Below are 23647 nucleotides of genomic sequence, written 5' to 3' on the forward strand. Positions count from 1 at the left end.
AGATCCATAGTCACCCACATATTACTGAGTACGAGATTGACAATATTAAAGAAATGGAAAGACGCTTCACCTCCCTCATTTAAAGAAATAGTTGAAATGACCAACACACATGCTACCTATGAGCTGATGTTTGCTGCAGCTCAAGGTAATTATCACAAAGCAAACGTAAGGTGGCACAAGTGGAATGCATGGTACTCATATGAATATAAAAGCAGGAAACCGATTCCTTGATTATACACATGCTGGATAATACAAGATGTAAAACTGCTGCACACTATGTTACACTTTTTATTTTTTTTTTAATATATTTACTTCTTTATTTGATTACTGATTATTTATTTTAGAGCTTAGTTTCTTTAGCTCACAGTTTCTATATTATTTTCTTGTTATTTAAATAAGGTAAAAAATACTCAATAGCGGGACAGCCTGTCCTAGAAATAGTTACATCAAGTTGCGCACCAAATGCACAAACTCAGCTGATTGTAACACGTGCATACTGTACCTATGACATATTAATATATGTATACATTGTCTACATGATAAAGGTGTATGTAACTTCCTTATTGTTCTCAAACCAATAAAAACTATTGAAATTAAAAAAGTGGGGTTTTTTTTCAAAATTTTTGCTATTTTTTTTTTATTGAATCACAAAAAATGAAAAACCCAGTGGAGATTAAATACCACCAAAAGAAAGCTCTATTTGTGTGAAAAAAAATGATAAAAATGTTGTTTTTGTAGTGTTGCATGACTGAGTATTTGTCATTCAAAGTGTGAGAGCACTGAAAGCTGAAAATTGGTCTGGGCAGGAAGGGGGTGAAAGTGCCCTGTTTTGAAGTGGTTAAGGGGAACCCTATGACAGAATTAAGAAAAAAATGGCATGGGGTCCCCCTCAAAATACATACCAGGACCTTTGGGTCTGGTATAGATTTTAAGGGGAACTCCACACCAAAAAGTGAAAAAAAAAATGGAGTGGGGTCCTCCACCAAAATCCATACCAGACCCTTACCCAAGCATACAGCCTGGCAAGTAAGTAATAATCACAGGAAACATTTGACAAATCCTTTATTAAAAAAAAAAAAAAATTGTGTCCCTCGATGTACTTCATCACAAATCTGGTGCGAACCGAACCAGGGGGTGTTCGGCCATCCCTACTAATAATATATTTACCTTTGCCTGGCTTCCTCCTACAGTTCCTTAGTAAGGGTGACATCATACTTCTTTCAGTCAGAAGTTAGAGAGAGTTGAGTAGGACAAACCTTGTGAGAACACAACCCTACACTGTGCTTTAGCATTCTCTTGCAAGATTCGGGCTCCTCAGCATTCTCAGTATTTTGTTGGCAGGAGGATGTCATCCCCTGAGCTACAGAAGTAGGAGAAAATTAACTATATTATCTAACTATTTTACTCTCAACAGTAGTTTTATGCAGCATTTTAGGGCAAGGGGGGTTGCCACTGAAGTAGAAGGTCAGCTGTAAACACAAGCCAAGAAGGGAAGGAAGGTAACTGAAAAGTCTATTTTTTTATATAATGTTTTGTAGTTTGGTAATTTAACACAAACCAGGCAAATAAGGAATAGCAGGTCTGGATATAAAATCAGCAGAAGATGGTCATGTTTTTTTATTTTTTTATATCATTTTTAGTAGTTTAGTAATTAAATGCAAGCCAGGCATGTCACGTAGACATATTATCCCAATGACTCACTTGCTGTTCCATTTATAATGAAAGAATTCCTGTCCTCTTTTTCACCCATGGCATGCCTAAGTATGTAATGAAATCCTTAATTAATGAGCGGCTCATGCAAAATGTTTTTCTATATTCAGACAAACTATATCTGGATGTAAATATTCTTTATATAGAAGGCACAGTAAATATATTCACAGCTCCTGTTGAAAATATAATATATCTATGTTGTCTAAATCAAAGAAAATGAAACAGTAAAGTCATGTAAATAAGGGGCCATTGAAACATTTTTACAACTCTATACAAAAAACCCCAGAAATGGCTATACACATTGCAGTCTCAGGGCATACAGCACGAGAGGAAAACACTGTGTGCTGTTTTCTCCTAGGTCATGGAAGTAATAAACTGCAAGAAAACAATTTAAAGAGATTAAAATTAAAGATAACTGTAGGAAGAATTGCTCTAGGTTAGGAATTAAGTAATACAGGTGAGATGCAATAACAAAATAAATTAAATAAATACTTTCAGCTATAATGTGTGAGGTGTTAAGAGATACAGATTAAGTTTTCCTTTTCTACAGTGCCCAGATAATCGCATAACCTCATACACACACATATACGCAAAAACGCAAGCAAGATATCTACAGTAACCAGAGCTTGTTGACGTTGTACTGACAAGTCAGAATATGAGCAAGATGTTATGCCATACTTTGATATTCAGATTTTCTTGTCCTCTACCTCCCAACTATTTGGGATATAAAAGAGGTACACATTTCAAGCCATAATAGTGTAGCACCCTCTTGTGTGCTAGAAGTGTAAATAGTGTTTTTTTTGTACAGAGTAGGTAAATTGTCATACTTGGCTGGCAGCCAAGCCTGTGTTGTTTTATCTGGGTCAGGAGAGTGACTCAAGGAGGCTGGTATGCCTCCCAGGCAGCATCTCTCACACCCCCCTACTTCTAGAAACTGGTAGAAGATTCTGGAAGAATGGGAATGGAGGTGAAGGGGAGCTGTCTAGAGTGTTCATGAGGGCCCTGACCAATCCCCATCAAATGGGTTGACAGGGGGCATGCCCCCTCAAATACTTAGGGTCAGCCCAGCTAGGGGCAGTGGAGTTTGGGTGGAAGATGGAGATGGAGTGTTAGGTTATTGGTGGCCCTTGTAGGTGCCCCCTAGTCTGGAGGGCATGACCTGGCGTGCAGAAGGGACCTTCTTCATGAAACACAGAAGTGTCCTGACCAGGAGGCATGGGAGCAAGGTTGAGGACAGCAGGAGAACACTGCCGGACAAATCTCCAGGAAGTAAGTCAGCCAAGAGGGGTGGTGAGTGTACAGTCAGAGGACTGAGAGGCATACCTGAGAGGACTGGGTAGAAGCAATCTGGGATAGATGCAGACTCAGTCTAGGAGGACTATGGAGAAGTATCCAGGTCTAGTGAGAGAGACAGCTGCAGACAGGCGGGCTGGCAGTGACTGAAGAGGTGGTGCTGGGATCAGTAGCCACAAGACTAAGACATCTGAGCACTGGGACTTCTTTTTGCTACACTACCAAAGGGGCTAGCAGTCCCTGTCTGTAAAGGGCATTTGCTATGGTCTGACTGCACTCTTGTCAGACCATTCTTATGCCCCGTACACACGGTCGGATTTTCAGACGGAAAATGTGTGATAGGACCTTGTTGTCGGAAATTCCGACCGTGTGTAGGCTCCATCACACATTTTCCATCGGATTTTCCGACACACAAAGTTTGAGAGCAGGATATAAAATTTTCCGACAACAAAATCCATTGTCGGAAATTCCGATCGTGTGTACACAAATCCGACGGACAAAGTGCCACGCATGCTCAGAATAAATAAAGGGATGAAAGCTATTGGCCACTGCCCCATTTATAGTCCAGACGTACGTGTTTTACGTCACCGCGTTTAGAACGATCGGATTTTCCGACAACTTTGTGTGACCGTGTGTATGCAAGACAAGTTTGAGCCAACATCCGTCAGAAAAAATCCTAGGATTTTGTTGTCAGAATGTCCGAACAAAGTCCGACCGTGTGTACAGGGCATTATAGTGCAGGCTGGCCCTGGGGGTTGTTGTTCTACAAACAATATCGTGCTGGAGGTAGAAGGGGGAGTTTATACACTGGCTATATATAGTTTGTGTCCCTGAAGAGTTCCGAGTTTGATCAAGTGGGCATCCCAAAATATCCTCAACCCTATCCAAGTTCAATTCCCCTAAAGAAATTCGAAAACATAGCTGCAAGGACTAATTCTTGCCTCCAGCGTGTGGTGGAAAATTCAGTTTGCCTAGCTGTGCAGGGTGGGGGATACCAACATTCACCAGCAGCTCCTGCGGGGTAGCGCTACAATAGCATAGTATGGAAAAAGTGAATTGAACTAAAGTATACTTTATCGACCCCATCATATTCTAATCCCCATAGTTGGCATATGAAAATGGCAGGCAGCTTCAATGACCAGTCATGAGGTTTAGCAGGTGGGATAAGGCAGGGCCAAATTCCAAGAGACTAGTGAAAGTTGGTACCTTGCATAATAGAGCTAAGTTTGGGCTGGCCACTCTGACAACTTTTGGGTTGCATTCTTTCTATTTTGAAATACATGTGTGAACAAGCAGATGTGTTTAAAAAGGACACTCCTACATCAAAAAATATATATAATAGAGGTGCACCGAATGGGTTTTTTGGTGCCGAAACCGATACCGAAAATGAAAAATACACTAGGCCGAAAACCAAAACCGACACCGAAAATGACTGTATACATTTTTATATAACACATTGCTAATAGTATTAGCAAAATTTCCATGCGGTGCACCTCTAGCAGATATGATGCAGGAGATGGTCAGAGACTGCAGACATGGTACAGGAGATGGCCAGAGACTGGGGACATGGTAGAGGAGATGGTCAGAGACTGCAGACATGGTACAGGAAATGGTCAGAGACTGGGGACATGGTACAGGAGATGGTCAGAGACTTGGGACATGGTACAGGAGAGGGCCAGAGACTTGGGACATGGTACAGGAGATGGTCAGAGACTGCAGACATGGTACAGGAGATGGTCAGAGACTGGGGACATGGTTCAGGAGATGGTCAGAGACTGGGGACATGTTACAGTAGATGGTCAAAGACTGGGGACATGGTACAGGAGATGGTCAGAAACTGGAGACATGTTACAGGAGATGGTCAGAGACTGGGGACATGGTACAGTAGATGGTCAAAGACTGGGGACATGGTACAGGAGATGGTCAAAGACTGGGGACATGATGCAGGAGATGGTCAAAGACTGGGGACATGGTACAGGAGATGGTCAGGGACAGGGGACATGGTACAGGAGATAGTCAGTGTCATAAGGATCTCAATCATCTTTAATTATACCACTGCAGTGCTTTCATGTGCGTTTACTTTTACTCTGCCATGGCATGCTGGGAGTTGTAGTGCTACCTTAAACTTGTTGCTTCTCCTCCAGTCAGGGCATGCTGAGACATGTAGCCGCCTCCACAATCACGTCTCCCTGAGGACAGGGTTTTTCTGAGCAGGGAGGGAAGCTGACATTCCTATGATGAAGCAGGCGACGGTCAACACAGTTTTCGGCCAATAATTTTCGGCAGCCGAAATTTCGGTGCACCACTATATATATATATCTATATAGATAGATATATCTTAATCATACAGTACAGGACACATGTACACGGTATTCATACTCCATGGTATGTAGGGTTATAGATTTGTACCTTCAAGTGATTGGAGACTGACAAAGCTTTAATGAACAGGCCTCCCGGGCGCCTACCTATAACCCTACCCTACTTTTTAATTCCTCAGTTTTGTGCTAGTGTCTGGAGGTAATGGACCTTTTTCTACTTCACAGGAGGAAATCACCCTTAGCTTAGTTTATTTTTTCTTAATTATTTTACCTTTGAATTCTTCAGTCAACCCATCCTTGTCATCTACTGCCAACACAGAAGCAATGCCTGCACAACCTTGGTAAAACCTTAGGAGCCATATGAAGACAAGGGGAATATCACTACCCAAGAAATGACATACAAAGGGGGGGAGTATGTTATTCACCCAAACCTCAACGTGTAAGATACGAGAAGCCACCAGATCAATTTGGGGTTCCTATTTATAATAGCTATCAACCCCTGGAGGATAATGAGGACCAATACATTAATGAGTCTTTTTTAGGGCCAGACAGGGGAGGGGACCACCCGCGATTTAAGAAACCCAGAAAGAGGGGGGGGAGAGCTGGACGAAGGGTACAGCAAAAAAAGAAGGCGGGAAGACTAGGTGAAGGGATCTATAACTTGAGTGGAACCACATTATCAAGAGAGGAAATACTAACCCTGGATAAGGGCATTAAATTTGCGCCAAAGAAGGGACTTAATAAATTTGAAACGTATGTCGGATTGCAAAGATTCATCAGGAAGCTCAACATTAAAAAGTATTATGCCCTCAATCCGGTCGAAAGAGCAACCATGGATAATAAACACACCAGTTTGAGAAATAATTCTGTATTCAATCCCCACATAACCAATAACAAATACGTGGATCTTTTAAGGAAGAATTGGAGCTTATCATACAGTATGGTATGGATAACAACCTTCTTAACAAACAAGAGGCAAGATATTTGGTTCCTATGCTCAGTAAAATCCCAGTAATATATTACTTACCTAAAATTCACAAAAACAGCACGGAGCCCCCCGGAAGACCCATAGTAAGTGGGATCGAATCTTTGACTTCTAGATTAGGAGAGTACATAGATCTCCATTTGCAAACTTTGGTTACAAAAACTGACGCTTACCTCAAGGATACCAAGCACACTCTGCAGCTATTAAAGAGATGCAGTACAAACGAGAATTTGATTATGGCCACGGGGGATGTATCCTCGCTATATACTAATATCGACCATGAAGGGGCTCTGGATGCAGTCAAATGGGCTCTAGAGAAAGAAAACAATGTAGCGAGAGTTGATCTACATACGTTTATTTTGAAATGTTTGGACTTCTGTCTACAACATAACTTCTTCTGGTACGATAATAAATTTTACTTACAAATACGAGGAGTTGCTATGGGCGCTAAGTTCGCCCCGAGTGTAGCGAACCTCTATATGGCCAAGTGGGAGGCGGAAAGGGGTCTTGGGGAAGGATTTGGAGATATCCTGCTGTACAAAAGGTTTATAGATTACCTACTTATCATTTGGAATGGGAGTATGGAATCATTGATGATGTTACTAGTATCTATGAACGTTAATGATCACAACATCACGTTAACCTGGGATATCAGTAGGGATCGGATACATTTTCTGGATTTGGAAATATTCAGAACCACTAGGGGCATTGAGACCAAATCTTTTTTCAAGACAACCGATCGAAATTGCTACATTCCCACCTCAAGTTGCCACTTTAGACCATGGCTGAATAATATCCCCAGAGGGCAATACATGAGGATGCGGAGAAATTGCACACAGGATGCAGATTTTGAATCTCAATCTGATATGCTGAGTGCAATGTTCTCTGATAAAGGCTATCGTAGGAAGTTTCTCAATAATGAAAGAGGTAAGGTTAGGGATTTGAATAGAGAGGATCTTTTGGTGGATAGGATTGAAACCAGGAGTTCCAATGATGATGGGGCATCTGTGTGGTTTTACATTATAATTTACAGAGCAAGGAGGTGGAAAAGATTATACGTAAATATTGGGGTGTATTAAAACAAGATACGCACCTTAGGGGTGCACTCTCTGATAGACCTAAGATTGTGTATAAGAGAGCACCAACCCTGCGTGATAAACTAGTACACAATGTTGTGGAACCACCCCTTTCGAAACCTAAGATGTTTTGGGACTTGAAAGGCTTTTATGGCTGTGGAAGATGCTATAGTTGCATTAGGGTTCCAACCAATATTAAAAGGGTAAAAGAATTTCATCATCCTCACACCAACCATGGTTACACCATCAGGGATTTTTTATCTTGCAACACAGCGGGGGTTGTATATGTGGTAAAATGTCCATGCGATTTCTTCTATGTCGGACGCACTATAAGAGCTTTAAAGGATCGAATGGAAGAACATGTGAGGAATATACGTAAAGGTTCTGACAAGCTTTACCTCTCTATACATTTCAAGGAGGTACATAACCAAAGTACGGTGGGGATGCGGTTTTGGGGAATAGAGGCACCCAAACGGCATTGGAGAGGTTCCAATTACATTAGAGAAATCAGTAAACGTGAATCGTGGTGGATACATCAGTTGGGTTCCCTTTTTCCGGGGGGGTTGAATAAAGAATTTGACCTCAGGTGTTTTCTTAGTAATTTTTAATCTAGGGGTGATCCCCCCTTTGTTTCCAGTTTTTTCCATTTTTTTCCCCGATTGATATCCCCCAGTAACTTTTGGGGATGCTTCCTTGATAATTGTTAACCCAGATTATTTTCTGGGGATATCCCTACTTGTTATTTTAGGGTCACCAAGAATTTCTGGTGGTCACAGATGTATATTATCACCTTATATGGGATTTCTTTCTGGGACTATTATTAGGTATGCATTTTCAATACAGGGATGTATGGGGACAGCATGTAATGTTGCTTTGGGCACTGGATCCTGCATGTGTGGTCACCAGGGCAGGACTTAGGGTGGTGGGGGCCCCTGGGCTTGAGTCACTTTCGGGCCCTTCTTTCTATACATTACTTTAAATAGAACAAAATGTTGACTGGTACCGTAGACAGTGTTACATGTTAAAAAAACGTAATAATCTATTTATATGATCACTGATTGAAGCTTGAAAAACTTTTTTTCCAATAAATAAATAATGATTAAAAAAGTTCAAAGTGATCATGTGTTTATTGCAATGCACCAATGTCTTGGTCAGAATGAGAATAAAACACTTATTTACCTGAAAAACACATCGAAAAACAAACAAATACCTTGTAAGGTTGCAATCATAACAAATCAATTGCAAGAATATAGCAAAATAACTAATTGAACAAAGTGCAAGATAAATTGTGTGTGTGAAGTACGTAAGTGAGTGGGAAAAAAGGGACGTCAATTTTACTTGGGTTACAACGTCACACGACCGTGCAATTGTCAGTCAGTTAAAGCAACGCAACGCAGTATCGCAAAAAATGGCCTGGTCATAAGGGGGGGATAAAAGGTTCTGGAGCTGAAGGGGTTAAGATTGAACAACTCAAGACTAAAGGGGCATTTTTTTTTCATACATAATGGCACACATGTATTTTGCTTTTTGACTTGACACATAAATTAATTCTTTTTTTTTTAAATCACTTTTAGTCAATTAATTCGGTGCTCTGGTGGGGGGGAGGGGCTCCCATGCAGGAGTGATGGCGTCCAGTTGGTTGGGTCCAGTAATTTCAATGTCAGCCTTCTACTTCCTGTATCCACGCCGCTCTGCAGACTGTAAGGTGGACAAGATGGAGGGAGGAGGTGGGTGGAGCCAACACTCACCAGGGGCGGAGTCCTGCAGTCAGTGTGAGTGACTGTATGGACAAGATGGAGGAGGTGCTGCCAGTGGGAGGGACAATACACTCATGGGAGGAGGAAGATTGCTGGCCTCTGCCACACAGTGCCAGACTGCAGAAACAACTGCCTATCACCCCGGGAAAGACAGATACACTTAGGCAGGCTCCTCCTCTTCAGGCAGCTCCTATCACGGTCACGTCGGCTCTGAGTCTGAGACTCAGAGTCCGACATGACTGACTCAATGATGTAATTCGTTGCCAGACACCAGGCGGCCTAGGCGCTAGCAACGAGTGCAGAGTTGCCAAGCCAACGGCGCAGCTCCACCCACCTCCAGGCTCCTCCTGGTCCGTCCTGCGTAATTACACATTAGAGTCTCTCTCTCTGCGCCGCTGATCGGCTGATGAGACAGAGAGAGAGAGAGACTTGGGCAGAGTTGCGCTGCAGCCAAGTGAGGACCAGTGTGAGTCACCGCTGTTTCATCCGATCTAGCTGAAGATATATGAAGATATTTAAAACGTAAAGGGGCGGGGCCCCCTATTGGGCAGGGCTCATGGGCTTGAGCCCAGTCAAGCCCAATGGTAAGTCCAGCCCTGGTGGTCACCATATGGCACTTGGTGTAATGTGTTGAGTTAGCCACAGGGTGCTATACAGGTCCAGAGCTGTGGTCCATTACTATAGGACACTCCCTCCCTAGCTGGAGGGGGAATGTCCTCCATGAGGGGCAAAGCCTGGACTTTTTATACAGCCCAGAGATGTAGATAGGTAAGTTAACCTGTATCTCTGATCATTAGTATAAAAATGGAGCTATGTTTGAAATGTATTTACCTCACAGTATAAAACTTGGTCCTAAATCTCAACCAATAGTCTCAGGTGAATGAGCAGGTGTTACATCACACCTCTGGTCGCTCACATTACCCCTACTTCTGCCTAGAGCCCTTATAAAGTGCTCAGTCACTTTCTCCCACCCTTTTGCCACAAAAATTCTTTACAGCGCAGTCTATACCTGGGCTACTGCATATTCCTTGCGGACACACTTACCCTATACACCACAGCTTGCTTTCTTGTAGCTATGGTATAGACCAGGTAAAAGTGAGTCAATGCAAAATTTCAGATGTATGTTCACTCTGCCAAAGGCCTGCACAACACTTAACCTCAGAATGATAATGTGTCCCTTGTACTGGAGCAAGAGCCAGCTCTAACATTGGTCTCGGCATCCGATTCTAGCTCTATTTCAGGCTCACAGCAAACAGCCTATTTAAATTAAGCAGGATTCTATGCATCTGCCATATGCCACATTTCTTCTGACAAATTATGGCATTAATACAGCCATCTTCGTCTAGAGTTCAAAAATACTCCCGTTTCCCAATCTAAGTCAGATCTTGATATGCCAGTCTTAGAGGATGCAGGCACAAAATGGAATGAAAATATTAAGGCATTATTGGAAGGCGTTGTGGAGGATTTTTCTTCACCAGACTGCCACTATATGGAAGAGGGAACTTCACAAAATGTGCTAATGTTGAAAAGCTCATTGCCTCTGTCCACAAAAGCCTTGACATTGTGCAGCCTGACTCTCCTCCGTCTCACCTCTTCGGGTACAAAGTGACATGTAAAACATTCCCTGTTCATGAACAGATAGAATGTGCAGTCTATGATCATTAAGTCACTCCTAAAAGGATTTTCTCTCCCCCAAAATCTTTGCTGAACTCTATCCAGTGGAAAAAAGTTTTCAAAGAAATGGGCTATTGCTATGGTTGATTCTGCCACCTTTGCCCTAAACAAAAATCTCACTGTACCTATTAAAGATGTTCCTTCTTGAAAGATTCTGCAGATAGAACATTTGAGATGCTCCTAAAGGCTCTCTTTTCTCTTGCAGGCCCAGCCCTGCAACCAGCTTTTGTTCCCATTTTAACCTGTATTTCAGTATCCTGTTTGTTACAGAACAAATACAGCAATTGCCTTCTGATGTGCTTTTTTTTTTGTGTGGATGCCTTACAACATTTCATAAGACAAATTTCAAATATGACTCTAATCTCCATTCATATGTATCGAATCTTATGACTAAAAGTTTGGACAGTCTCACGCATATGCCATTTCAAGGAATACATCCAGGGCTTTTTTTCAGCAGGAACGTGGGGGAATGCAGTTCCGGAACCTCTTGGACTGAATGTATGTAATGGCAAGGGGTGCTGGGGTGTGCTGCAGGGTATTGATGCTCAAAGCTGGGGGATCTATTCTAGCTGGAGGGGGATCTATTTTTGCAGGGGGGTCTATTGTTGCTGAGGAGGTCTATTGTTGCTGGTGAATGACTTATTGTTGCTAGGGGTGGGTCTTATCTTGCTGGGGGGTCAGTTGTTGCTGAAGGAGATCTACTGCTGGGGGAGTGGTCTATTGTTGATGGCTGCCAGAGTCTATTAATGCTGGCTGTGCAGAGATCTGTTGATGCTTCCGGGAGTCTGTTGTTGCTGGGGGGGATTTTGTTGAGGGTGGTACATTGTTGTTAGGGGGATCTATTGTTGTTGGCTGAAGGGGATCTATTTTACTACTTTTCTTGATATCATTACCAAATTCCATACAAATTCCATACAAATTACTTAGCACCACAAAATGATACTTGGTTCTGTATTGTCTAAAAGGGGCAGTACTGGGAGGTGGGTAGGGACAGGGAAAAGGGGTGACTCGGAAAAGGGGTGTTCCTGCACCTATTGTCTGAGAAAAAAAGCCCTGAATACATCTGTTTGGTGAGACACTGGACCAATTCGTCAAAGAGGAAAGGTTTTACTTACATAGTGGAAGAACCCCAAAACCCCTCCTTAGGAGCCCCTAGTACCTTTAAACACAGAGTACCCGTCTACTCTAATGAGGCGTGAAATTCCAAGCCTAGGTTCAGCCTATCTATTCAGTGCAAGGCTTGACCCATAGAGGCCACCAAGCCTTTCCCAAAAACTCTTCACAATGAAGGGGCACCTTCACTCATAAGAGTGGGTGGCGCCTGTAACAGTTTGCTTCCTCTGGGTCACAGACATCCCAGACCTGTGAGTTCAATCAGTGATTCAAAGAAGTGCAAAATAGAATTCAAAACTCTACCCCATTACCACTTTCATCTTTCAATTAAACCAAAAAACTGTCCAAGGGCAGCTAGATTTGAAGAATGACCAGATCCATTTCTTGTCCCAGGCATTCCTTGTGCCAGTGCCACCACAAGACAGGTTCAAAGGATTCTACTCAAGCCTGCTTAGGGTAACAAAGCTCAACAGAGGTATTTGTCCTATTTTGGACTTAAAGTCTCTCAACAGATTCCTTCAAATTCTAAAATTTCACATGGAATTAGTAAGGTCAGTAATCCAGGATGCCTATCTGATTTGTCCAATGTACCCACCTCATGAGCATTTTATGTGCTTCGCTGTAGCATACAATCACTTACAGTTTGTCACACTGCCCTCTGGCCTATCGTTTGCTCCCAGAATGTTCACAAATGTCTTAGCACCTCTACTTGCCTTTCTCAGAGCTCAGGGCACTCAAATCACAGGCTAGATGAATGTTATCTAAGATCATCTGACTCATCTTCCTGCCAACTATCACAAAATGTACAAAGGACAATTCAGATGCTCCAGGCATATGACTGTGTGATAAATTTATACATACCTGTTCCTCAGACTTTCCTTTGCCTGGAATACTTAGATCAGGTCCTGGACACATCCCACGTATAAGTCTTTCTCCAAGAAAAAAACGTTTTTATCTCTAAGAGCAAATGCTTGAGAATTGAGAACCAAGAGACAACCCACAATGAGATCTGATCCATGCATATGGGAGACAACTAAATGCAAGACCTATTTTAATTGAGATTCTTGCAGTAAAGGGAAGTCTGGGGCTCGCTGAGGGGCTACACCAGAACTGTTTAATATAAGGGTTGTTTTTATAGGCTGGTGTACACATACCTGTATGTGCACATGCGTGTTTGAATGAATGTTCTGCTCACCTACAGAACAAAGAAATTTTGAAACGTTCCAGGAACAAAGAGAGCTGTACACAATAATTATGATCGTATATCTGTATTGTCAGCCTTTTGAGATTTTTAACCCTTACATGTGCCAGCAATTTTAAAGCGCTTTTTAATAAATATGAATTTTTATTGATGTATAATGTGTGGATGCATTGAATGCCTAAAAAGTCACATCCAGATATCTTTGCTGTCTAATGTCCTAACATTATCACTATATAACTTTGCTATATTTCAAATATTCATACTACACTTTATTCATGCCCTATCCTGCCCAATTATGCATACTCCTGTCTACTCTCTCACAAAGTGGCGGATCACTTTTTCAGTTTTCTGTAGAAGAATGTGACTTAATGCTTAAGTCATACGCTTAGGCCATTATTAAAAGCATCAGAACCAATATGGCACGTAATAGCAGGACTCCATTATAAAGGTAAACCAAGCAGTCTTTCTTTTTGAACCACTTTCAAACAGCTGTGAATTGCAAAAACAACAAATGGATTGGGGCAACCAAGTTTAAACCCTTTAGATAATTTCATGATGTTGATAAAAAGCGTTGGTGGTAGGCTGCATTCATCTTTATTTGGTCTCTTTTCAAAGTGGTAAAATTACCTGAAATTGTTCCCATTTTAAATCTTTTTAGATTTCTAGATTTTTAGAGTTCCTGATCTTTTTTTTAATATGATGTCTTTTTTTAACAAAAGAAACTCATAAAATTTTATTGATGCAAAATAATGAAAATAGTAAAACAAAAAAAGTTTACACAGTCAATTAACAGATGTACCTGTAGCGCCACCCCGAAGGGGCTACTTGAGTATATTTGGTTCTGTACAGCCCCTCTGGCACACCTAGTAAACAGTGTTAATGCAGACATACAGTAATAGTAAATAGACACAAACTGTGGTAAACCAGAAAGTTTGTTTACTGGAAGACGTTTTACCATAAAAAAAACAGTAATGGGTTAACCACATAGTCAAATATAGAAAAACTCTGGTATACAACAGGGTAACACACAAAGTCACATGCAAATTTCAAATAGCACATTTCAACCGACTTAAATGGTTCTAATGTGACCCATGTGCTCAGGTCAGTCCATTCCCCTAAAATCCTGAAATCACAGGCCCAGAAGGTACATATGCGATACCACAGGCAATGATATGAACTATCAACCTTAAGCTTAAAGTTAAAGTTCCTCCTCAGGCTCGATTCACACCTATGCATGTTGCTTTTGAGCGTTTTTGGAGGGTTTTTTTTCATGCTTGCCACGTTTTTGAGCAGCGTTTTTGTAGCGTTTTTGCGGCGTTTTTGCCGCGTTTTTGCCGCGATTTGCGTTTTGCGTTTATTATTTTTTTTTTTTTTCATTTTTTTTTACAGTCTTACAAAAAAATTACAAAAAAAATAAATAAAAAAAACGGCAAAAACGCACCAAAAACGCACCAAAAACGCATCAAAAACGCTGCAAAAACGGTGCACTTGCGTTTTTGATGCTTGTCCATTGAAAACCATTACATGCAAAATGCTGCTTTTTGCATGAAAAAAAGTCCCCGACCCTTTCCAAAAACGCAGAGATACAAAAAAGCATTGATGTGAACATGTTCCATAGGAACCCATGTTAAAAAATTCCCGTGCATTTCTGCAAAATGCAAAATGCATCAAAAAACGCGCTAGTGTGAATGGGGCCTTAGTGAGTATGAATCTGATCACTGATTCACTGCTAAATGAAGAAGAAACATGGGAGTCTTTACAGTGGTGATGTCTGGTATCTTCAGCTAGCTCTGTGTTGGTGCACTTGGTGTCCTGGTTGGTAGAGTGAATGTACAGTATGCTGGCAGGGCCATCTTAAGAGCATTATAGGCCCCCGGGCAATACAGTGCACTGGGGCCCTGTCTACACAATCACGTACGAGAATAAAAATGCAAATTATCAAAAAGGCTATATTTATTGGTACTTCCAACAAAATCAGTGTTTAAACATTAACACAACGTTTGGACAATATAACACGAGTTTGATGGGCAGAGTGTCAGCGTTTGATCGGCACAGTGGCAGCGTTTGATCGGCACAGTGGCAGCTAGGGATGAGCTTTGCGTTCGAGTCGAACCCATGTTTAACTCAAACATCGTCTGTTCGATCGTTCGCCGAATTGTGAACGATATGGGCCGTTCGCGCAAAATTCGTACGGCGCGTCATGGCTCATAATTCACTGCGCGATCGCAGTGCATTGCTGGCTGATGATTGGCCAAGCATGCACTATGACCCGCATGCTTGGCCAATCACAGCGCCGTCAGTAGAGAGAGCTGTAATTGGCCAAAGCCAGGATGGCTTTGGCCAATTATGGCTCAGGGGGTTTAGAACACGCCCCACACTATATAAGGCCGCCTACACGGTGGCCCTGTGTAGTGTGTTCCGCCGTGCTTAGAGAGAGAGACAGTGTCATTTCATTTGAGTTAGCTAGATTAGGCAGGACAGTCAGTGAGTTAGCTGCACTTACAGTGTATTGTGTATATATATATATATGCATCCCAGGTGTTGTGTGTATATATATATACACTGCATTCAGTTTAGCTAGATCCGTTCCTGTTATCTTCCTACTGACAGGCAGGCTTGTCTTGTTACAGTATTTAGAGCTACCTGAAGAAAATTGCTGGTGTCCTTTTGATCCTATTAGTACCACAGTCAGGCAACTAGACTATTTACAGTTAGTGTAGTGCGTCCTCCTCACAGTGTTCAGTTAAAGCTACAAGTTAGTTTAGTGTGACCTCTGCACAGTGTTCAGCTAAAACTACAAGTTAGTGTAGTGCGTCCTCCTCACAGTGTTCAGCTAAAGCTACAAGTTAGTTTAGTGTGACCTCTGCACAGTGTTCAGCTAAAGCCACAAGTTAGGGTAGTGCGTCCTCCTCACAGTGTTCAGCTAAAGCTACAAGTTAGTGTAGTGTGACCTCTGCACAGTGTTCAGCTAAAGCTAGAAGTTAGTGTAGTGCGTCCTCTGAACAGTGTTCAGCTAAAACTAAAAGTTAGTGTAGTGCAACCTCTGCACAGTGTTCAGCTAAAGCTACAAGTTAGTGTAGTGTGTCCTCCTCACAGTGTTCAGCTAAAACTACAAGTTAGTGTAGTGCGACCTCTGCACAGTGTTCAGCTAAAGCTACAAGTTAGTGTAGTGCGTCCTCCTCACAGTGTTCAGCTAAAACTACAAGTTAGTGTAGTGCGACCTCTGCACAGTGTTCAGCTAAAGCTACAAGTTAGTGTAGTGCGTCCTCCTCACAGTGTTCAGCTAAAGCTACAAGTTAGTTTAGTGTGACCTCTGCACAGTTTTAAGCTAAAGCTACAAGTTAGTGTAGTGCATCCTCCTCACAGTGTTCCGCTAAAACTACAAGTTAGTGTAGTGCAACCTCTGCACAGTGTTCAGCTAAAGCTACAAGTTAGTGTAATGCGTCCTCTGAACAGTGTTCAGCTAAAGCTACAATTTAGTGTAGTGCTTCCTCGTCACAGTGTTCAGCTAAAGCTACAAATTAGTTTTTTGCGAGCTCTGCACAGTGTTCAGCTAAAGCTACCTGTAGAAGGTTGGTGGTGTTTTCCTGATCCTATCACTACCGCAGGCAGCTAAATAAGCTACAAGTTATTTTTTTGTGAGCTCTGCACAGTGTTCAGCTAAAGCTACCTGTAGAAGGTTGGTGGTGTTTTCCTGATCCTATCACTACCGCAGGCAGCTAAATATGCTACGAGTTAGTTTAGTGTGACCTCTGCACAGTGTTCAGCTAAAACTACAAGTTAGTGTAGTGCGACCTCTGCACAGTGTTCAGCTAAAGCTACAAGTTAGTGTAGTGCGTCCTCCTCATAGTGTTAAGCTAAAACTACAAGTTAGCGTAGTGCGACCTCTGCACAGTGTTCAGCTAAAGCTACAAGTTAGTGTAGTGCGTCCTCCTCACAGTGTACAGCTAAAACTACAAGTTAGTGTAGTGCGACCTCTGCACAGTGTTCAGCTAAAGCTACAAGTTAGTGTAGTGCGTCCTCCTCACAGTGTTCAGCTAAAGCTACAAGTTAGTTTAGTGTGACCTCTGCACAGTTTTAAGCTAAAGCTACAAGTTAGTGTAGTGCATCCTCCTCACAGTGTTCCGCTAAAACTACAAGTTAGTGTAGTGCAACCTCTGCACAGTGTTCAGCTAAAGCTACAAGTTAGTGTAATGCGTCCTCTGAACAGTGTTCAGCTAAAGCTACAATTTAGTATAGTGCTTCCTCGTCACAGTGTTCAGCTAAAGCTACAAATTAGTTTTTTGCGAGCTCTGCACAGTGTTCAGCTAAAGCTACCTGTAGAAGGTTGGTGGTGTTTTCCTGATCCTATCACTACCGCAGGCAGCTAAATAAGCTACAAGTTATTTTTTTGTGAGCTCTGCACAGTGTTCAGCTAAAGCTACCTGTAGAAGGTTGGTGGTGTTTTCCTGATCCTATCACTACCGCAGGCAGCTAAATAAGCTACGAGTTAGTTTAGTGTGACCTCTGCACAGTGTTCAGCTAAAACTACAAGTTAGTGTAGTGCGTCCTCCTCACAGTGTTCAGCTAAAGCTACAAGTTAGTTTAGTGTGACCTCTGCACAGTGTTCAGCTAAAGCCACAATTTAGGGTAGTGAGTGCTCCTCACAGTGTTCAGCTAAAGCTACAAGTTAGTGTAGTGTGACCTCTGCACAGTGTTCAGCTAAAGCTACAAGTTAGTGTAGTGCGTCCTCTGAACAGTGTTCAGCTAAAACTACAAGTTAGTGTAGTGCGACCTCTGCACAGTGTTCAGCTAAAGCTACAAGTTAGTGTAGTGCGTCCTCCTCACAGTGTTCAGCTAAAACTACAAGTTAGTGTAGGGTGACCTCTGCACAGTGTTCAGCTAAAGCTACAAGTTAGTGTAGTGCGTCCTCCTCACAGTGTTCAGCTAAAACTACAAGTTAGTGTAGTGCGACCTCTGCACAGTGTTCAGCTAAAGCTACAAGTTAGTGTAGTGCGTCCTCCTCACAGTGTTCAGCTAAAACTACAAGTTAGTGTAGTGCGACCTCTGCACAGTGTTCAGCTAAAGCTACAAGTTAGTGTAGTGCGTCCTCCTCACAGTGTTCAGCTAAAACTACAAATTAGTGTAGTGCCTCCTCCTCACAGTGTTCAGCTAAAACTACAAGTTAGTGTAGTGCGACCTCTGCACAGTGTTCAGCTAAAGCTACAAGTTAGTGTAGTGGGTCCTCCTCACGGTGTTCAGCTAAAACTACAAGTTAGTGTAGTGCAACCTCTGCACAGTGTTCAGCTAAAGCTACAAGTTAGTGTAATGCGTCCTCTGAACAGTGTTCAGCTAAAGCTACAAGTTAGTGTAGTGCTTCCTCGTCACAGTGTTCAGCTAAAGCTACAAATTAGTTTTTTGCGAGCTCTGCACAGTGTTCAGCTAAAGCTACCTGTAGAAGGTTGGTGGTGTTTTCCTTATCCTATCACTACCGCAGGCAGCTAAATAAGCTACAAGTTATTTTTTTGTGAGCTCTGCACAGTGTTCAGCTAAAGCTACCTGTAGAAGGTTGGTGGTGTTTTCCTGATCCTATCACTACCGCAGGCAGCTAAATAAGCTACAAGTTAGTTTTTTGCAAGCTCTGCACAGTGTTCAGCTAAAGCTACCTGTAGAAGGTTGGTGGTGTTCTCATACTACAGGCAGGCAGTTGATGTTCTCCTGAGGAGTCCCTCGAACTGTTTGACCACAGTGTTGGGTATATGCTCCAGGAGGATGCCCGGCGTTTAGAAGGCTCTGATGATGATACTGAGCTAGATGAAGGCAGTAATGTGAGCTCGGACAGAAGGGGGTGCCCAAGAAGGACAGCAATCTGGCAGTCATGCTCCCCCTGCTGCAGCATACTGCCAGGTTTGCTCCAGTGATGAGGAGGGAGGGGATGATGAGGTCACTGACTCAACGTGGGTGCCTGATAGGAGAGAGGAGTAGGAGGCACATCACCAACGAGGCAGGATGCCCTCCAGGGGCCAACCTAAGGGCAGCACACTGACTGCATCACACCCCAAAGCTCTGCATGTGCAGGGCGCTGCTGTGCGTTATTCCAAAAGTTCTTTGGTGTGGGCTTTTTTGAGACGAGTGCATCAGATCGCACCGCTGCTATTTGCAACATATGTCTCAAGCGTATCTCGCATGGCCAAAACATCTTAAGCTTGGGCACCACATGCTTGACCAGACATATGTTGACCTGCCATGCAGTTCATTGGCAAGCATTTCTAAAAGACCCACGCCAAAGAACAAAGAGGACCTTTCCTTGCTCCTCATCAGCTGAGATCTCCAACCCCACTATACCTTCAGTCCTCTCTGAGACCTGCACTGAGAGGAATGAAGGTGTAGAATTAGGTGTGTCACAGCCAAGTACTTGTGGGCAATCTGCTTTCGGTACACCAACGTCAGATTGTAACAGGCAAATTTCCCTGCCCCATCTGCTGCACCGCCGAAAGAAGTTCGCTCCCAGCCATCCACATGCCCAGCGGTTTAATGCTAGCTTGGCAAAATTGCTAGCACTTCAACTGCTGCCTTTTCAGTTGGTAGACTCTGCCCCTTTCTGTGAGTTTGTGGAATGTGCGGTTCCTCAGTGGCAGGTACCCAAACGCCACTTTTTCTCACGGAAGGCGATTCCGGCTCTCTACCGGCAAGTGGAAGGCAATGTCCATGCCTCGCTGGACAGGGCGGTCAGCGGTAAGGTGCATATTACCGCTGACTCATGGTCCAGCAGGCATGGACAGGGACATTACCTAAGTTTCACTGCACATTGGGTGACTCTGCTGGCAGCTGGGAAAGATGCAGGACAAGGTGCAGTAGTGTTGGAGGTTGTTCTGCAACCACACCTCCAAAATGCCACGACTAATGATTGTGACACACCTCTCTCCTCAACCCCCCTCTTCTTCTTCCTCCATGGCCTCTTCCTGTGCTTTGTCCTCGGAACCAGCAGTGCTCCGTAGCTGTTCAAGGGCTACGCAAGTATGCAGGCCAAAAGATGCCATGCGGTGCTTGAGCTGGTGTGCTTGGGGGACAGGAGCCACATTGGGGCAGAGGTTCTGTTAGCTCTGCAGGGGCAGGTTCAGAGGTGGTGGACGCCACGCCAACTTAAGGCAGGAATGGTGGTTTGCGACAATGGCACCAACCTCCTCTCTGCCCTCCGACAGGGACAAATGACCCATGTGCCCTGTTTGGCTCACGTCCTTAACTTGGTGGTGCAGCGGTTCTTGGGCAGGTACCCAGGCTTACAGAATGTCCTGAGGCAGGCCAGGAAAGTCTATGTGCATTTCCGCCAGTCATATAATGCCAGTGCTCGGCTGGCAGACCTCCAAAAGGAGTTTAACCTGCCCAAGAACCGCCTAATCTGTGACATGCCCACCAGGTGGAACTCAACGTTGGCCATGCTGCAGCGGCTGCACATGCAGCAGAGGGCCATCAATGAGTACCTGTGCAACTATGGCACCAGGACAGGGTCAGGGGAGCTTGTTTTTTTTCCCCACGCCAGTGGGCCATGATCAGGGATGCATGCACTGTCCTGTCACCATTTGATGAGGCCACGAGGATGGTGAGCAGTGACAGCGCATGCATCAGTGACACTGTCCCCCTTGTCCACCTGTTGGAGCACACGCTGCATGGAATAATGGACAGGGCACTTGAGGCAGAACAGAGGCAGGAAGAGGAGGACTTCCTTAGCTCTCAAGGCCCCCTTTATCCAGACAGTGTTCCTGCGTGCCCGCCGATCACACAGGAAGAGGACGAGGAGAAGGAGGAGGAGGAGGATTGTGTCAGTATGGAGGTGGAGCCTGGCACTCAGCATCAGCAGATCAGTCCCAAGAAACACATGGACTTGTACGTGGCTGGGAGGAGGTGGCTGCGGACCATGTCGTCCTTAGTGGCTCAGAGGACTCTGGACCGAATGCCTCAGCAAACCTACACTGCATGGCCTCCCTGATCCTGCAAAGCCTGCGTAAGGATCCTCGTATTTGTGGTATCAAGGAGACGGACCAATACTGGCTGGCAACCCTCCTTGATCCACGTTACAAGGGTAAGGTTGCGGACCTTATCTTGCCGTCGCAGAGGGAGCAGAGGATGAAACATCTTCGGGAGGCCTTGCAGAAAGGTCTGTGCAATGCGTTCCCAGAGACTGGGAGGTTACAAACTCCTGTTTCTGGACAACATGTTGCTGAGGCTTCGATCAGTCAACGAAGGAGCGGTGGAGAAGGTGGACGTCTGACCAATGCGTTCAGACAATTTTTTAGTCCGCAGCCCCAAGGTATGATCGGTTCCAGCAACCATCGCCAGCGTCTGTTTTACATGGTGCAGGAATACCTAGGGGCAAGATCTGACTTGGACACCTTTCCCACCGAAAATCCTCTGGGTTACTGGGTCTTGAGGATGGATCACTGGCCAGAGCTTGCACAGTATGCAATTGAGCTACTGGCCTGTCCTGCGTCCAGCGTTCTTTCGGAACGCACATTCAGTGCTGCTGGAGGCTTTGTAACCGATCACAGGGTGCGTCTGTCCACCGACTCGGTCGATCGACTGACCTTCATAAAAATGAATCAGTCTTGGTTCACCACCAGCTACCAAGCACCTGATGTTGATGTAACCGAATATTTTTTTTTTAAATCTCAGATCCCTTCAAAGACTGCCTATGCTGATGCTGAGTGACTACCTGAGTAATTATCCTCTTCCTCCTCAATGATCACGCTGATAGCTTGTAAGAACATTTTTGATTCTGGGCGCCACCACCAGTGTCTAAGGCCCAATTTTTCAGCCCCTGTTTAACCACTTCAGCCCCGGAAGGATTTACCCCCTTCCTGACCAGAGCACTTTTTACAATTTGGCACTGCGTCGCTTTAACTGCTAATTTCGCGGTCATGCAATACTGTACCCAAACGAAATTTGCGTCCTTTTCTTCCCACAAATAGAGCTTTCTTTTGATGGTATTTGATCACCTCTGCCATTTTTATTTTTTGCGCTATAAACGGAAAAAGACCGAAAATTTTGAAAAAAATTGATATTTTCTACTTTTTGTTATAAAAAAAAATCCAATAAACTCAATTTTAGTCATACAAATAGGCCAAAATGTATTTGGCCACATGTCTTTGGTAAAAAAATGTCAATAAGTGTATATTTATTGGTTTGCGCAAAAGTTATAGCGTCTACAAGCTAGGGTACATTTTCTGGAATTTACACAGCTTGCAGTTTATGACTGCCTATGTCATTTCTTGAGGTGCTAAAATGGCAGAGCAGTACAAAACCCCCCAAATGACCCCATTTTGGAAAGTAGACACCCCAAGGAAATTGTTGAGAGGCATGTTGAGCCCATTGAATATTATTTTTTTGTCTCAAGTGATTGAATAATGACAAAAAAAAAAAAAAATACAAAAAGTTGTCACTAAATGATATATTGCTCACACAGGCCATGGGCATATGTGGAATTGCACCCCAAAATACATTCAGCTGCTTCTCCTGAGTACGGGGATACCACATGTGTGGGACTTTTTGGGAGCCTAGCCGCATACGGGGCCCCGAAAACCAATCACCGCCTTCAGGATTTCTAAGGGCGTAAATTTTTTATTTAATTCCTCACTACCTATCAGTTTTGAAGGCCATAAAATGCCCAGATGGCACAAACCCCCCCAAATGACCCCATTTTGGAAAGTAGACACCCCAAGCTATTTGCTGAGAGGCATGTTGAGTCCATGGAATATTTTATATTTTGACACAAGTTGCGGGAAAGTGACAAAAATTTTTTTTTTTTGCCATGGGCATATGTGGAATTGCACCCCAAAATACATTTAGCTGCTTCTCCTGAGTATGGGGATACCACATGTGTGGGACTTTTTGGGAGCCTAGCCGCGTACGGGGCCCCGAAATCCAATCTCTGCTTCAGGATTTCTAAGGGTGTAAATTTTTGATTTCACTCTTCACTGCCTATCACAGTTTCGGAGGCCATGGAATGCCCAGCTGGCACAAATCCCCCCAAATGACCCCATTTTGGAAAGTAGACACCTCAAGCTATTTGCTGAGAGGCATGGTGAGTATTTTGCAGCTCTCATTTGTTTTTGAAAATGAAGAAAGACAAGAAAAACATTTTTTTTTCTTTTTTCAAATTTCAAAACTTTGTGACAAAAAGTGAGGTTTGCAAAATACTCACTATACCTCTCAGCAAATAGCTTGGGGTGTCTACTTTCCAAAATAGGGTCATTTGGGGGGGGGTTGTGCCACCTGGGCATTCCATTGCCTCCGAAACTGTGATAGGCAGTGAAGAGTGAAATCAAAAATGTACACCCTTAGAAAGCCTGAAGGCGGTGCTTGGTTTACGGGGTCCCGTACGCGGCTAGACTCCCAAAAAGTCTCACATGTGGTATCCCCGTACTCAGGAGAAGCAACAGAATGTATTTTGGGGTGTAATTTCACATATTCCCATGGCATGTTTGAGCAATATATCATTTAGTGACAACTTTGTGCAAAAAAAAAAATTGTCTCTTTCCCGCAAC

Source organism: Aquarana catesbeiana, linkage group LG11 (genome assembly GCF_042186555.1).
Source record: "Aquarana catesbeiana isolate 2022-GZ linkage group LG11, ASM4218655v1, whole genome shotgun sequence".
In the NCBI taxonomy this organism is placed as follows: Eukaryota; Metazoa; Chordata; class Amphibia; order Anura; family Ranidae; genus Aquarana; species Aquarana catesbeiana.